The 15,599-nt window shown below is 43.2% G+C and overlaps 1 protein-coding gene and 1 pseudogene across 3 annotated transcripts in view; one reads left to right on the forward strand and one right to left on the reverse strand.

Moving 5' to 3' along the window:
* CYFIP1 (cytoplasmic FMR1 interacting protein 1) overlaps positions 1–7,891 on the reverse strand; it is a 121,873-nt gene extending 113,982 nt beyond the window's left edge. For all 3 annotated transcript variants that reach the window (XM_045795309.2, XM_045795310.2, XM_087856736.1), the window contains exon 1: positions 7,747–7,891. The gene's annotated coding sequence lies outside the window, so the exon portion shown is untranslated. The remainder of the gene's footprint in view (positions 1–7,746) is intronic.
* Positions 7,892–12,832: 4,941 nt separating this feature from the next.
* LOC123790820 (glyceraldehyde-3-phosphate dehydrogenase pseudogene) lies at positions 12,833–13,700 on the forward strand (annotated as a pseudogene).
* The last annotated feature ends 1,899 nt before the right edge of the window (positions 13,701–15,599 follow it).

Raw genomic sequence — 15,599 nt, forward strand, 5'->3', positions numbered from 1 at the left:
GAGTAATGTATAGAATTGTTGAATCACTATATTGTACACCTAAAACTAATGTAACACGGTATGCTAAACTACACTGGATGCCAACTATACTGGAATTAAAATAAAATTTAAAACAGGAAAGAAAAATATATATGTATTTTTGAGAGACAGAGAGAGAGAATATGAGAGGGGAGAGGGTCAGAGGGAGAAGCAGACTCCTCGCTGTGCAGGGAGCCCGACACGGGAGGTGATCCCAGGACCCTGGGATCATGACCTGAGCTGAAGGCAGACCCTTAACCAACTGGGCCACCCAGGCACCCTGAAAAATATATTTAAAGACAGATTTAACCAAGAGGTAAAAGATTTGTACACTAAAAATACAAAACACTGCTGGAAGTAACTGAAGACACAAATAAATATATTTCATGTCCCTGGACTGGAAGACCTAATAGTGCTAAGATGACAACATGACCCAAAGCCATCTACAGATTTGATGTAATGTCTTTCAAAATTCCAACAGTATTTTTTGCAAAAATAGAGAATTATACCCCAAAATTAATATGGAATTGCAAGGTACCCAGAACAGCCAAAAGAATCTTGAAAAAGAACAACAAAGTTGGACCTTGTTGTCCAACTTACTGAATTCAAAACTTCCTATAAAGCAACAGTAAACAAACAATGTGGTACTGGAATAAACACTGACACACTGACTGACAACACAGAATGAAGAGCCCAGAAATAAAACCTTGCATATATACCCAGTGATTTTCAACAAGGTTGTCAAGACCATGGCATGGGAAAAGGACAGTCTTTTTAACAAACGGTGCTGGGAAAACTGGATATTTGCATGCAAAAGAATTAAACTGGGCCATTACCGTACACTATCTGCAAAAGTTAAAACTCAAATAGCAAGCTAAACATAAGAGCTAAAACTGTAAAATTCTTGGAAGAAAACATGTAGGAAAAGCTTCATAGCACTGGATTTGGCAACAATTTCTTATATATGTCACTAAACACTGGCAACAAAGACAAAAATAGATAAACTAGACAGGAAAATTAAAACCTAGTACACCCACCCAAGGATGTGATGTCAATGAGTGAAAAGACAACTTGCAGAATGGGAGAAACTATCCTCAAATCATGTATTTGATGAGAGACTGATATCCAAAATATATAAAGAATTCCTGTAACTCAACAGCAAAAAGACAAATAACATGATTTAAAAATGTACAAAGGACTTGAACAGACCTTTCTCCAAAGATATATGAATGGCAATTAAGTACAGGAAAAGATGCTCAACGTTACTAATCATTAGGAAAATGCAAATCAAAACCAGAATGCAATACCATTTCACACCCATTAGGATGGCTATTATCAAAACCAAAAAACCAACAACCAGAAAAAAGTGTTGGTAAGGGTGTGAAGAAACTTGGGAATGCTGGTACAGTTGCTGTGGAAAACAGTATGGCAATTCCTAAACAACAACAACAAAAACTAAACACTGAATTACCATATGATCCAGCAATTCCACTTCTGGGTATATACCCAGAAGAACTGAAAACAGGATCTGAAAGAGGTATTGTATACCCACGTTCATAGAGCAAAAGGTGGGAACAACCCAAATGTCCAAAAGATGAATGGACAAAGAAATACAATATATACATATAATGGAATATTATTCAACCTTAAAAAGGAATTAAATTCTGATACATGATACAAATGGATGACCCTGCAGACATACTAAATGAAATAAGCCAGAAACAAAAGGACAAATATTGTACAACTGCACTTATATAGATATCTGGAATAGTCAAGTTCATAGAAAGTAGAATGGTGGTTGCCAGGTGCTGGTGAAATATACAAATGGGCACGTTTTGTTTAAAGGGCACAGAATTTCGGTTTGGGATGATGAAGACGTTCTGGAGATGAATAGTGGTTAATGGTTGCACAACAATGTAAATGTACTTAAAATTCTCCTAAACTGTACGCTTTTCAAGTACATTTTCCTTAGTAAAATAAAATCAGGTAGGGTGATTCCTCCAATTTATTTTTGTGTTTAAACATTTTTAAAGCTATTCTAGTTTATTTCCCCCTTCATATAAAGTTTAAAATCAGCTTGTCTTTTATTTATAAAAACACCCTGTTGAGGTTTCTTTTAAAAATTACACATAGGGGTACCTGGCGGCTCAGTCGGATGAGCATCCATCCAACTCTTGATTTCAGCTCAGGTCATGATCTCGTGGGTCATGAGATCGAGCCTGGCATCAGGCTCTGCACTCAGCGAGGGGTCTGCTTGAGATTCTCTCTCTCCCTCTGCCCCTCCCTCCACTCGTGTGCTTTTTCTCTCAAGTAAATAAATAAATCTTTTAAAAAAAATTGTTTTTAATTAAACATAAATTTTTTCGTGACCCAGAAATAACACTACTAGGTTTCTACCTGAAAGAAAATAAATCATATATCCACATAAAGACTTGCACATGAGTCTTTACACCAGCAATATTCATAACAGGCAAAAAATGAAAACTACCAATAGTTCATCATCTGGCAAATGGATAAACAAAAGGTGATTTATCCATACAATGTAATACAATGTACCAAAAAAGAATGAAATACTGATACATGCCACAACAGAAATAACTCCGGAATGAGAAGCCACACATAAAGACTACAAATTGTACGTGTACTTTCCTTTATGTTAAATGGTCAGAAAAGGCAACTCTATAGAAGGCAGAAAATAAATTAGTGATTAGCTAGAGTAGGGTCAGAAATGGGGATTACCTATTGGGTCATATGGAATCTTACTGGGGTGATAAGTATGTTCTAAAACTGGATGATGGTGATGGCTGTACAACCCCGTAAATGTACTATAAATCGCTGCATGGTTAAAGTAGGTGAATTTTGTACATTATACCTCAATAAAGTTGTTTAAAATTTTTTTTTGCTGAGATATTTGATTGGAATTGTGTTAAGTATATAGATCAATTTGGAGAGAACTGACACCTCTACTATGTTGAGTGTTCCAACCCCGGGGCATAGCATGCTTCTCCATTTACTTACATCACCTTTGTTTTCACTCATCAGCATGTTGTTGTTTTCAGGACACAGATCCTATGTTTTTAGATTTAAATCTAAGTATTTGATTTTTTTGAAGCTACTGAAAATGGTATTTTAAAATCTGACTTTCTAATCATACATTACCAGTATAGAGAGTGACTGGCTGGCATGTGTTGACTTTGTATTTTGTGACCTTGCTAATCTCATTTACTAGTCCTAACAGCATTTTCATGGATGCCTTGGATTTTCTATATAGATTATCACGTTGTCTGCAAATAAGAGACAGTTTCATTTTCCCTGCCAACTTCTATGACTTTTATTTCTTTTTCTGTCCTTACTGAGCTGGCTAAAAAAAAGTTCTTAAATTATATAGATGTAATTAATCTATACTATCCCATGACTGCTAAAAGCTGGCTAAATTTTAGTAGCAAAAACAATAAAAGCAGCTTAAACAGGTTAGTTACTTAAACTTCACCTTTATAAAAACATTTTTCTAATATAAAAATTTCAGAAAACACAGCACTGGTAGCAACTGTCCCTTCTACAGTATTTTCCCATATTGTCTCATTTGATCTTCATGACAATCTAAGAGGTACTTTTCCCATGTTACCAAAGAAGGAAAATGAGTAAAGGCAGGCCAAGCGATGTTCCCACTTGGCCTCAGAGAATGTTGGACAGACAGACATCAACAATCAAAGCAGCAGACTTGCCAGGACCCAACTTGATCTCACCTGCTGAAGTCTCTGTCTTCCAAGCACTGAGCTGACCTCTCTATAAGGTGGTGCTAGTGAAACACAAATCAAAAGCCACAACACAGTCACAGAGTGAGAGGGACAACTGGGGAGTAGGGAGGCAAGTGCTCCTGGACTGGTACCTGAGCAAGCATGGTGCCTTAAAAGAACTGCAGGTGATTCAGTAAGTGTGTGAGGGTCGGGTCCCTAGGATCTAACATTTGGGGCAAGGTATTTTGGGCAGATTCTTTCTAATTTTCAACCTGAAGTATAGAAGTCAGATGACTGGATTCAAAGTCTGGCTCTGCTACTTACCAGGTATATGACCTTGGACACATATTTCATTTCTCTTTGTCAATTTCCTCATCCAGTAACTGCACCTACCTTTGATGGTTGTGGGAATAATTAGTATGTAAAGTACTCAGAGCAAGAGTTAGCAACACTGCCAGTTTCTGTAACTAAAGTTTTATTAAAACACAGCCACACTCTCATCACATATTGTCTATGCTGCTTTGATGTTACAACAGTAGAATGAGGTAGCTGTGATAAAGACCATATGGCCCCAAAAGGCATAAATAGTCTCTATCTGGACCTTTACAGGAAAAATAACCCTGGCTTAGAACAATGCTGAAGCATAGGTACTCAAGAAACGTTAGCTATTATTTTAACCCAAACTCACTTCCAGAATGGTAAGCTTGAGTACGTGCACAAAGATATAAACAAAAGCACTGACTACAGTGGTGACAAATGTGAAAGAACAACGTCAATTAACAAGAGGCTGATTAAATAAATTATAATACACCCATACCATGGAACACTATACAGCCATTAAAAAGAATAAAGGAGGGGCACTTGGGTGGCTCAATCAGTTAAGCATCTGCCTTTGGCTCAGGTCATGATCCTGGGGTCCTTCCTGGGACCCCTGCTCAGCGGGGAGTCTGCTTCTCTCTCTCCCTCTGCCCCTCCCCCTGCTCGTGTGCATGCAAGCTCTCTTGCTCATTCTCTCTCTCAAATAAATAAAATCTTAAGAAGAATGAGAGAAAATCTGTGTATCTATACTGTATATGCCAACATGTAAGGATCTCCAAGATCTTTAAATGAGCCAAAATCATTAAGTGGGAAGGTATGATGATATATGCAATATAATCTCTTATGTTCTTATGGTACCAAAAGAACACAAAAAACCCAAAAACTACGTGTATGCACAGAAAAGGCTATACAGTGCCACAGAAGTACTGAGGAAATTTCACTTTTAATATACATAGTTCTGTACTTTTCAATTTTTTAGTAAGTGGGTGTTTTATAATTTTTCTCATGACTTAAAAATATTATTTGAGGGGCGCCTTGGTGGCTCAGTCGTTAAGCGTCTGCTTTCAGCTCAGGTCATGATCCCAGTATCCTGGGATCAGGCCCGGCATCAGGCTTCCTGCTAGGCGGGGAAGCCTGCTTCTCCCTCTCCCACTCCCCCGGCTTGTGTTCCCTGTCTCGCTGCCTCTCTCTCTGTCAAATAAATAAATAAAATCTTTAAAATACATACATATGTATTATTTGAGGGGCACCTCGGTGGCTCAGTCAATTGAGTCATGGACTCTTGGTTTCCCCTCCGGTGGTGACCTCCGGTGGTGGGATCCAGCCAACCAGGGGCTTCGGGTTGGGTGGGGAGTAGCTTGAGATTCTCTCCCTTTGCCCCTCCCCCCCACTCACACACGCGGGCCTGGAGCCTGCTCTCCCCTGTGCTTTCTTTCTCTCAAATAAATGGATAAATCTTGGGGCACCTGGGTGGCTCAGTCGTTAAGCGTCTGCCTTCGCTGGGGTCATGATCCCAGGGTCCTGGGATGGAGCCCCACATGGGGTTCCCTGCTCAGCGGGAAGCCTGACTCTCCCTCTCCCACTCCCCCTGCTTGTGTTCCCTCTCTGGCTCCCTCTCTCTCTGTCAACTAAATAAATAAAATCTTAAAAATAAATAAATAGGGGCGCCTGGGTGGCGCAGTCGTTAAGCATCTGCCTTCGGCTCAGGGCGTGATCCCGGCGTTATGGGATCGAGCCCCACATCAGGCTCCTCCGCTATGAGCCTGCTTCCTCCTCTCCCACTCCCCCCGCTTGTGTTCCTTCTCTCGCTGGCTGTCTCTCTCTGTCAAATGAATAAATAAAATCTTTAAAATAAATAAATAAGTAAATATAAATCTTTAAAGAAATACATTATTTGAATCTCTCAGGTTGCATCTTAAATGTATACTTTTCAAAACTTTATGTCTTTACCTCTCAGGGTAAAGAAAATAGATTAATCTCAAATGCATTAGGGTAAGTGAACTAAGCCACACTCAAAGGCCACGTATTCTGGAAAAAATAAAATGTAGGAATGGAGAACAACTCAGGTGTTGCTAGAAGTTACGAATGGGGGGAGGGGTTGCCTACAAAGAGAAGCTGAAGGAATCTGGGGGGTGACAGAACTGTTCGGTATCTTGATTGTGATGGCAGTCCTATGACTATGCATTTGTCAAAACTCATAACCATACACCAAAAAGCAAACTTTGATATATGTAAATTTAAAAATAAAAATAAATCCAAATAAACACACATAAAAAACAACAGAAAATTTGTCTTTGAGCCACCTATCAGCACATAAACATATGTGTTAACACAGGAAATGTTTTCCACCACAATTCTGTTTGCCTCTGTCACAGAGATGCTGCCGCGGGGGGGAAAAGGCAGCAGGGAATCAAACATTAGCACCAAATTCCTATTGAATTCCTACAAATGCACACTTGCTGTGGTCCACTTTAAATAATAGTGATTTCTTTTCATCTCCGTGCCTGCACATCTACACTTCACACGGAAAACCACTATGACATTCAGGGATAAGGGACATCATAGGTGGGATCCTCAATGGTCCAGGCACACCAGCACATGGCAATCAGAAACTGCAGCCTCTGGCTGGTGAACCCGGAGAGGATTTTCTGGCACAGTCACCAAGCTACTCTGAGTTGGTCACTGAGCGTCAAGCTCAGCACTCTGATAGACAGTACCAGGTATCACTGCTGCTTCAGCCACGAATCATTTAAGGAATAATATTAGAAAAAGCCCAAGAAATTCCCCTGGGCTCAAGAAGCAGCAAAAACTGCCCAATGTGGCACACAGCACCCTCTACTACTAGAAAAGAAACACTCCAAAGTCTCAGTTGCCCACAGAAGCACAGATCATCCAACAATGGGTTTAATAAGCAATTGCTATCTGTACTATTAAGGCATAACACTACAGTGGACATGGTCTGGACGCCTCTTCCAGCTTAAAAAACACTCCTTAAACCCCCATTTCCAAATTACTCTTACCATTTTTCTCACACCCACAACGTGCTGCAAACTAAATGCACGCACTTCAGGCTTAAAATACACAATTCAGTATGGCTATGCGGAACAGCGCTGCCCACGAAACAATCCCGGCGCCCTAACAAAGCCCAAAACTCAGCTCCAAGAATCTGCAAAATGGTTTCGCTTGGCCAGAGTCTCCCTCCTTCCCTCAGAAACGGGCACAAAGCAAGCAAAAACTGGTTCGAGTCTAGTCGCACGGTATCAGTCCAAGCTGTCTGCGCCTTACTTTCCAACAATAACTACACAACACCAGTATACCTTCCCTACTGGAGCTCTGCCACGTGCGGGGGGCTAGGGATCCGGGATGCAGGGCGCACGGGCGGGGTCAAAGGTCAGGGGCCGGAGGGCTTTGGGGCAGGGAATGTCGGTGTTCAGGGGCGCAGATATCCAGATGCGCTGGAGCTGGGGGTTCGGAGGCGCGGAAACTGGCGTGCGGGGGCCGGGGCGACCCCAGGAGGCCGCTCCGCCGGGGAGGCCGCGCGGCAGAGAACCAAGTCCCGACCGCCCGCGGGGCCGGGGTGCGGCCCCGCTGCCGCAATGCCGGACTCGGTTCCTAGGGCCGCCCGGACCCCACCGGGGTTGCAAGGCTGGGCGGGGGCAGCAGCCTTCCTCACCTGGGTCGGCGGCGGCAGCGGCGGCGGCGGCAGCTCGGGGGTCCCCGGCGGGCCCTGGGAGTTTCCTGGCTGAGTGAGTCACTCGGGCGGGCCGGGAATGCGCCAGGAAACACCCGGCCTCCTCCCCTTCCTCCCGGGGCGGGGGCTCTCCCGGCTCGGCCTCTTCCTCCCGGCGCTCCTCCCTCCGCGCTCCGGCCGCTGATCTGGCTGCTCTCTCTTTTGCGCGATGCACCCTCCACCGCCCCGCGAATCCTGCCGGGCAGCGCACGCTTTATCCCTATCCGCTGTAAAGACGCGACGGAGAGGCCCTGGCCGCGCTCTCTTCTGGCCACCTAAGGTGCTTCCTAGGGAGATCTCCAAGGGCCACCTGCCGGCTTAGGCGACCTCAGCTCTGCGTGGGACCGCTAGGCAGCACTGCTCTGGGACTCCCCCCGTGGGAGCCGCCGGGCTCGTGGAGGAAAAGGGACAGGGATCCGCACACTGCTCCGGGGCTCCGCGGGACCAGGGCTGTGGGTGGATGGGCTGCAGAAGAGTTTGGGGTGGGGGCGGGGGAAAGGCACCGGCGCGCTCCGACTGGGCGCCACTGCCAGGTAGGAGGTGCGCACACGGGCGCTCCGCACGCCAGAGCGTGGCCGGCGGTGGGGTACTGGGTGCGATGGGTACACACCGCCAGAGCCCAGCCAACTAGAAGAAAATGACTTCAACGGGCCCGTGCAGTGATCACATCTGTACAACCCCATCTGCCTCTGAGCCAGGGGCAAACCCCAGTGCAGACTGTGGGAACGGCTGACAGAAGAAAACTTGATTTGAACAAGTCCCCAAAAACAATCTTGAGAGAGGCCGATTAAGTGACAAATTATATGTAAACAGTGAATGGTCTGAGCTTGTCACAAGCATGTTTAGGAGAAAACTTGCCCTAAACTCCTCACCGACCCCCACCTACCGACTTCCCTCTCTTCACTCATCCACCCGCAATCTGGTTCTAATGGAGAAATAATGATGGGCATCAAGTATTCTAATCTGGCCACTAGCCTATGAAAACCACAAGACGTTTGCTAGTCACAGCAAATGAATCCTGACTAGACCAGAATCTACCAGTTGTCTAAATATTCAGAGAACGTTTTTTTAGAAGTTCCTGGAGGTCCCCCACACTTCTACAAAACATGCGCTTTGAGTGACTTTCTGGTTCCCAGCCCACACATTGTCAATCAGATTGCTGTTTCTCTCTGCCCAGGGCTGAGTCTCAAAGTTAGATTCCAAAGGTTTTTGTTTTGTTTTGTTTTACACTGTAGGTGAAGTGATAGAATACAAATTCAAGGTGCCTTGTGATATTTTAAAAATATTGTAATTCTTAAAACAACTAGTAAAAACTAAGAGGCATAGCTGAAAATCCAAAAGAGGAAATAAAATAGAATGCTGAGATATACTCTATCCAAAGAAGGCAGCAAAGAAGCAAAAAGCACACAGGATAAGCAGTAACAAATAACAAGCTGTTATATATATATAAGCTCTCTGTCAAATAAATAAAATCTTTAAACACACACACACACACACACACACACACACACACACACATTCTCTCTCTCCCTCTCCTTCTGCCCCTCCCCACACTCTCTCTCTGCACTCTCTCAAAAAAAAAAAAAAGAAAAGAAAAGAAAAGAAAGAAAAGAATCTGTAGCAACAAACAAATATACAATCAAGAAAAAGTTGCACTCAAAACATTCCAAACAAAAATTTCATGGCATTTTTGATCACCCTTGCCTACTTCCTTCCTGACATAGATTTAGGAGGAAGCCGCTCAATTTCTGGTCCCTCCCTTAGGGTGAAAGGAAAAAAGTAGGAGTTGTCTGCAATGTTCTGACTTGTCAGGGGTTATTGGGGGGACTGGTTTTTGTCTTGCCTGGCTCAGAATGGTGACAGGAATGGTGGATTAGTTTGGATATCAGGTTGGAGGCTGATGAAAGCAGTGGTGGATGCCAGAGCACGGTGGAGAGCTGCAAGGAATTTCAGACTTATGGGTACCTGGGGACAAGAGATTAATTGTGGGCAGAGGAATACAACAGAACATCTAAAGCCCTGAGAAGAAGCAAGGAGAGACTCTTAGGGAAATAAGACTTTTAAAAAGCAGCTATTGGGGCGCCTGGGTGGCTCAGTCGTTAAGCATCTGCCTTCGGCTCAGGGCGTGATCCCGGCGTTATGGGATCGAGCCCCACATCAGGCTCCTCCGCTGGGAGCCTGCTTCTTCCTCTCCCGCTCCCCCTGCTTGTGTTCCCTCTCTCTCTGGCTGTCTCTCTCTCTGTCAATTAAATAAATAAAATCTTTAAAAAATAAATAAATAAATAAATAAAACAAAATAAAATAAAATAAAAAAGCAGCTATGTATACAGGGAATTAGAAAAACAAAGCAAACAAACAAACAAAATGCATACACACAGGCCCAAGAACAATAACAAACAAACAAACAAAAAGACCTTAAACCTTCACTCTGCAATGATTAATGAATGTCTTCCCCTGCATGGGATCAGCCTGCAAAAACCGGGAGAGGTGTCTGTTTTTTCAAATGTCCAGTTTTCAACAGAATATCACAGTACATACAAAGAAGCAGGGAAAACATGACCCATTCAAAGGAACAAAATAGATCTCCAGAAACTCACCCTAAAAAAACACAGATTTCAGACTTACTTGACAAAGACTTTGAAACAACTGCCTTAAATATGTTCAATTAGCTAAATTAGAACACACATAGAGAACTAAAGGAAATCAGGAAAACAAAATATGAACATAATTTGGTATGTTGATATATGAACGAAATGAGAATATCAACAAAGATAGAAATTCCAGAAATCCAGTTTCAGGATTTCTCTAGCATATCGGCAGCATGAAAGTTGTTACTCTGTCCTAACAAGTAAAAAGCTAAAGGAACTGAAAATCAACAACTCTTCTGAGATCCATTAAAGAGGTAAGGTCACAGGGCAAACAGCTAACTTATAAATCAGAGCGACAAGACAGGTAGATACAAAGAATCAGAACTTACGTAGAGAAACCCATGAGCAAAAGCCTCTGGGTGAACCAGTATCAGGGTAGGGAAACCTAAGCTGAAACTGATGAACTGCTGGAGGCTCGGTGTAGACAAGCCTAAGATGAAAAAACACCAGGAGGGACCCTGTCTTAGAGGGTGTGCCCACTATTTTGTGATTTTTATCTCCAGGAGCCTTACCAGGTTCTCATAGTGAAGAATGGAGAATCACCTTGTGCTTCCAGCAGGTAGAGGAAAAAAAGAACCATTTTGAAATATGCCAGAGCATTATGTACTTAACAAAGCCTGCCCTTAAAAGAACTATTTCAACAAACCCCAACTCATCCAGCTTTTATCAAAACATAACCAACCTGCATGAAGGAAAATGCTCAATGCCAGCCCCTCTAGCCATCCTGTCCTGCCTAAAGGAGTGGAAAAACTGATATATACTTGTGAAGTTCACAGCCCAAGGGCACTGGCTCACTAGAAAACAGAACTAATCATGATTTCATGAACTACGGAATGTTTATCCTCCCCCTACATCTTAACGCCATATTGATAGAGGTCTATTTACCACAGACCCTCTAACCCAGTAAAATAAACTGAAGGGCTCCATAAAAATCTGCTTTTTCTCCTTTTCCTGCTTCTATTCTTGCTAGGACCTGCACCTCCACCCCACTTGACATATGCCCTGTAATGCAAATAGCATATGTCCTCCTTGTAAGGGACAAGGAATTAATGATTTCTCTAGAACAGATAACATCTAAGGAAGGACCAGGTGAGAATGACTGGATGAAATGATCATATGTGTATTTCAGACCGCCAGAGCTATACATCTCAACGCCAAGACCCCTGGCTCCAAAGAATAACACCTGGGCCCTCATCTTTGTTCTAATCGGTTCCTGGATGCCTAAGAGGACCTGGACACCAGACCACTGTCCTCAGTAAAGACCCCCAGACTCCAAAGACAAGACTCTCTCCTCTCCTTTCTGAGTCTCCCAGACACTCTATCATATCTGCACTCCCTCTGTATCTCCAATAAACGCTGCTTTCACCTTCTGCTAACTCGAGTTTGATTTCCATATGTGCAGCCCTCCTGGCTGGTCCTGCAGGACTCCCTCTGGGTCCCTGGAGCCAGCCTACCAGCATCGCCAGTACATTATATATGTATTTCAACAAAAATTACAAGCGTACTAACGGGCAAAAAACAGTTTAAAGAGAGAGAGCAAGCAAAAGAACCAGACTCAGATATGGCAGGGATGTTGGAATTATCAGAATAGGATTTTTAAAAACTATTATTAATATGTTAAGGACATATTGTTCAAGTATTCTATTTCTTTATTTGGTCAAAAATCATTTGGGGCGCCTAGGTGGCTCGGTCGTTAAGCATCTGCCTTCAGCTCAGGGCGTGATCCCGGCTTTCTGGGATCAAGCCCCACAACAGGCTCCTCCGCTGGGAGCCTGCTTCTTCCTCTCCCACTCTCCCTGCTTGTGTTCCCTCTCTCGCTGGCTGTCTCTCTCTGTGTCAAGTGAATAAATAAAATCTTTTTAAAAAATCATTTGGCCATTTATGTGAGTGTTTCTTTACGAGCTTTCTATTCCATTTCATTGGTCTATGAGTCTGTCTTTATGACAGTACCACATTGTCATGATTACTGTATGTTGTGATCACTATAGCTTTGTAATAATTTTTTTTGAGTCAATCCAACCTAAAAGAAATATACAGAGCATTAATCAACAACAGCAGAATATGCATTCTTCTTAAGTGCATAGGGACATTCTCCAGAATAGACCACATGTTAGGCTACAAAACAAGTCTTTAGACATTGTAAAAGATTGCAATCATACAAAACATCTTTTTTGATAATGATGAAACTAGAAATCAACTGCCGAAGGAGCCCTCTGCTCCTCCCTGGTCAACACATAGTGGCATATTCTGGTGCAGTGCCAGCCATGTCCCTGACACACGATGGTAAACGGATTTGGCCATATTGGGCACCTGTTCACCAGGGATGCTTTTAAATCTGGCAAAGTGTCACCATCGATGATCCCTTCATTGACCTCAATTACATGATCTTTATGTTCCAGTATGATTCCACCCACTGCAAATTCAACAGCATGGTTAAGACTGAGAATGGGAAATTTATTGTCAATGGAAAGCCCATCTCCGTCTTCTAGGAGCGAGATCCTGCCAACATCAAATGGGGTGATGCTGGTGCTGACCATGTTGTGGAGTCCATTGGGGTCTTCACCACCATGGAGAAGTCTGGGGCTCACTTGAAGGGTAGGGCCAAGAGGGTCATCATCTCTGCCCGTTCTCCTGATGTCTTCATGTTTGTGATGGATGTGAACCATAAGTATGACAACTTCCTCAAGATTGCCCACAATGCCTCCTGCACCACCAACTATTTGACCTTTCTGGCCAAGGTCATCCATGACAACTTTGGCATCTTGGAAGGACTCATAACCATAGTCCATGCCATCATTCCCACCCAAAGACCATGGATGGCTCCTCTGGGAAGCTGTGGCATGATGGCTGAGGGCCTGTATAGAAAATCATCCCTGCTTCTACTGGCACTGCCAAGGCTATAGACAAAGTCATCCCTGAACTGAATGGGAAGCTTAATGGCATGGCCTTCTGTGTCCCCACACTCAATGTGTTGGTCATGGATCTGACCAGCTGCCTGGAGAAAGCTGCCAGATATGATGACATCAGAAAGGTGATGGAAAGGGCCCCCTTAAGGGCATCCTGGGCTACACTGAAGACCTGGGTGTCTCCTGAAACTTCAACAGTGACACCCACTCTTCCAATTTCAGTGCCAGGGCTGGCATTGCTCTTGATGACTACTGTGTCAAGCTCATTTCCTGGTATGACAATGAATTTGGCTACAGCAAATGGGTGGTAGACCTTATGATCCACATGGCCTCTAAGGAGTAAGAGCCCCCTGGACCACCTGCCCTACCGAAAGCAAGAGGAAGAGAGAGGCCCTCAGCTGCTGGGGAGTCCTGATCCCAGCTCATCCCCCAACACACTGAGAATCTCCTGAGCCCTACACTGTTTCCATCCCAGACCCTCTGAAGAAAGAGAAGGGATTGGGGAGCCCTACATTGTCATGTACCATCAATAAAGTATACTGTACCAAGCCCACTCCCTGAAAAAAAAATAGCAGAAGGAAAATGGAAAAATGCACAAATATATGAAAATAAAAAATACACTCAAATACCAATGAGTCAAAGAAGAAATCAGAAGAGAAATTAGAGGGACACCTGGGTGGTACAGTTGGTTGGGCATCCAACTCTTGGTTTCAGTTCAGGTCATGAAATCAGGGTCCCGGGATTGAGCCCCGCATTGGGCTCTGCACTCAGTGCAGAGTCGGCTTCAGATTCTCTTTCCCTCTCCCTCTGCCCCATCCGCTCGTACTCTCTCTCTCTAAGATAAATAAATGAATCTCTTAAAAAGAGAGAAATTAGAAAATATCTTGAAACAAATGAAAATGAAAACACATCATACCAAAACTTATAAGATGCAGTTCCCATTTCAGGAGTAAAATCTAGTTGATCCATCACCCACATATAACACCCAGTGCTCACCCCAAAAAGTGCTCTCCTTAAAACCCATCACTCATTTAGCCCATCCCCCCACCCACCTCCCTTTCAGCAACCCGCAGTTTGTCCTCTTAACCATAGAGTCTCCTACGATTTGCCTCCCTCTCTGTTTTTATCTTATTTTACTTTCCCTTCCCCTCTCCTGTGTTCATCTGTTTTGTTTCTTAAAATCCACATATCAGTGAAGTCATCTGATATCAGTCTTTCTCTGACTGACTTCTTTCATTTAGCATAATACCCTCTAGTTCCATCCACATTGTTTCAACTGTCAAGATTTCATTCTTTTGATGGTTAAGCAACATTTGATTTATATATATATACACTACATCTTCTTTATCTAGTCATCTGTTATTGGACATCTGGGCTCTTTCCACATTTTGGCTTTTGTGGACACAGTGGCTATAAACATTGGGGTGCATGTGCCCCTTCGATTCACTATATTTGTATGTTTTGGATAAATACCTAGTAGTGCAATTGCTGGGTCTTAGGGTAGTTCAATTTTTAATGTTATGAGGAACCTCCGTACTGTTTTCCAGAGTGGCTGCCCCAGTTTGCATCCCACCAATAACGTAAGAGGGTTCCCCTTTCTCCACATCCTTGCCAACATCTGTTGTTTCCTGAATTGTTGATTTTAGCCATTCTGACTGGTGTGAGGTGGTATCTCATTGCAGTTTTGATTTCCCTGATGCTGAGTGATGTTGAGCATTCTTCATGTGTCTGTTCATTTGTATGTCTTCTTTGGAGAAATGTGTTTTCATGTCTCCTGCCCATTTCTTGACTGGATTTTTTTTGTTTTTTGGGTGTTGAGGTTGATAAGTTCTTTATATATTTTGAATACTAGCCCTTTATCTGACAAAATATTTGCAAATATATTCTAACATTCCATAGGTTGCCTTTTAGTTTTGTTGGCTGTTTCTTTTGCTATGCAAAAGGTTTTTATTTTGGTGAAGTCCCAGTAGTTCATTTTTGCTTTTGTTTCCCTTGCCTTTGGAGATGTGTCTAGAAAGAAGTTGCTGTGACCGAGGTCAAAGAGGTTACTGCCTGTGTTCTTCTCTAGGATTTTGATGGACTCCTGTATCACATTTAGGTCTTTCATCTATTTTGAGTTTATTTTTGTGTATGCTGTAAGACAGTGGTCCAGTTTCATTCTTCTGCCTGTGGCTGTCCGGTTTTCCCAACAATATTTGTTGAAGAGACTGTCTTTTTTCCACTGGATAGTCTTTCTTGCTTT

The sequence above is a fragment of the Ursus americanus genome, chromosome 28 (assembly GCF_024610735.1).
Source record: "Ursus americanus isolate L20-20 chromosome 28, mUrsAme1.1.p, whole genome shotgun sequence".
Lineage (NCBI taxonomy): Eukaryota > Metazoa > Chordata > Mammalia > Carnivora > Ursidae > Ursus > Ursus americanus.